The 1821-nt window shown below is 45.0% G+C and overlaps 1 long non-coding RNA gene across 1 annotated transcript in view; it reads left to right on the top strand.

Moving 5' to 3' along the window:
• Positions 1 to 1218, top strand: part of LOC139024537 (uncharacterized) — a 1550-nt gene extending 332 nt beyond the window's left edge. The window contains exons 2-4 of the long non-coding RNA XR_011475876.1: positions 922 to 964; positions 1013 to 1070; positions 1127 to 1218. This is a non-coding gene — a long non-coding RNA (uncharacterized lncRNA). The remainder of the gene's footprint in view (positions 1 to 921; positions 965 to 1012; positions 1071 to 1126) is intronic.
• Positions 1219 to 1821: the final 603 nt, after the last annotated feature.

The following is a 1821-nucleotide window of genomic DNA, read 5'->3' as shown; positions in this document are numbered from 1 at the left end:
ATTCCTCAGGAAGCCTTAGCAGCGCTAAAAGCTAATAATCTATCCAGCATCCAGTCATTCCTCAGGAAGCCTTAGCAGCGCTAGGCTAATAATCTATCCAGCGTCCAGTCATTCCTCAGGAAGCCTTAGCAGCACGCTAGGCTAATAATCTATCCAGCATCCAGTCATTCCTCAGGAAGCCTTAGCAGCGCTAGGCTAATAATCTATCCAGGGTCCAGTCATTCCTCAGGGAAGCCTTAGCAGCACTAGGCTAATAATCTATCCAGCATCCAGTCATTCCTCAGGTAGCCTTATATAACTGTGAACCACACCCTAGTTTTTGTTGACTGCGAGGCAGTGCTAGTGGTTTAGTCACAATGGTAACTCCTATGCCAGCCTGCACAATTACACGCAGCCTCGACGGTTGTAACTTTCCATGTTGTCAGGCTGTGCTCCATGTTGTCAGGCTGTCCAAAATAGCAGACTAGGCTACACAACTGGTGCCCACTCCCGCACCATAGTCCTACACACAGAGGAGGGAACCTGTCTCTAACATCAAGTACACACCACAAATCAAATCAAATCAAATGTATCTGTCACATGCGTGAATACAACAGTTGTAAGATAGACCTTACAGTTGAAATATGCTTTACTTACAAGCCCGTAACCCACATTAACCACCACTCCCACATTAATGTGGAGCTATTTAACAGGTACAGAAGTTAATGTGGAATAAGCTATAACAGGGGGCGTTGCAGAGTTAATGTGGAGGCTGATATAACAGGTTACAGCAGTTAATGGAGGCTATATACAGTGGTGGTACAGAGGTTAAATGTGAGGGCTATATACAGGGGTTACAGATAATGGAGGCTAATACAGGGTACAGAGGTTAATTGAAGGCTACTTATACAGGGGACAGAACGTAATGTGGAGCTATAACAGGGGGTACAGAGTTAATGTGGAGGCTATATACAGGGGGTACAGAGTCAATGTGGAGGCTATATACAGGGGTAGGGTACAGGGAAGATACTAGTTCAATGTGGAGGCTATATACAGGGGGTACAGAGTTAATGTGGAGGCTATATACAGGGGTACAGAGTAATGTGGAGGCTAAACAGGGACAGAGTTAATGTGAGGCTATATACAGGGTACAGAGTTAATGTGGAGGCTATATACAGGGGGTACAGAGTAATGTGAGGCTATATACACGTGGGGTTACAGAGTTAATGTGGAGGCTATATACAGGGTACAGAGTTAATGTGGAGCTATATACAGGGGTACAGAGTTAATGTGGAGGCATATTACAGAGGGTACAGAGTTAATGTGGAGGCTATATACAGGGGGTACAGAGTTAATGTGGAGCGCTATATACAGGGGTACCAGAGTTAATGTGGAGGCTTATACAGGGGGTACAGAGTTCAATGTGGAGGCTATATACAGAGGGTACAAGATTAATGTGGAGGCTATATACAGGGTTACAGAGTTTAATTGGAGGCCTATATACAGGAGGTACAGAGTTTAATGTGGAGGCTATATACAGGGGGTACAGAGTTAATGTGGAGGTAATTACGAGGTACAGAGTAATGTGGATATACAGGGGGTACAGATTAATTGTGGAGGCTATATACAGGGGGTACAGAGTCAATGTGGAGGCTATATACAGGGTACAAGTATGTGGAGGCTATATACAGGGGTACAGAGTTATGTGGAGGCTATACTACGAGGTACCCAGAGTTAATGTTCCTTTGGGATAGCCGGCCGATCAAATATACAGGACACCAACGACACTATATGGTCCCAAACATGACCAAAGACCAGTCGTGAACGATGGCGCCGACAAAA

This window comes from Salvelinus sp. IW2-2015, unplaced genomic scaffold, assembly GCF_002910315.2.
Source record: "Salvelinus sp. IW2-2015 unplaced genomic scaffold, ASM291031v2 Un_scaffold1624, whole genome shotgun sequence".
NCBI classification, from domain to species: domain Eukaryota; kingdom Metazoa; phylum Chordata; class Actinopteri; order Salmoniformes; family Salmonidae; genus Salvelinus; species Salvelinus sp. IW2-2015.
This window is presented reverse-complemented; position numbering and strand designations above follow the sequence as displayed.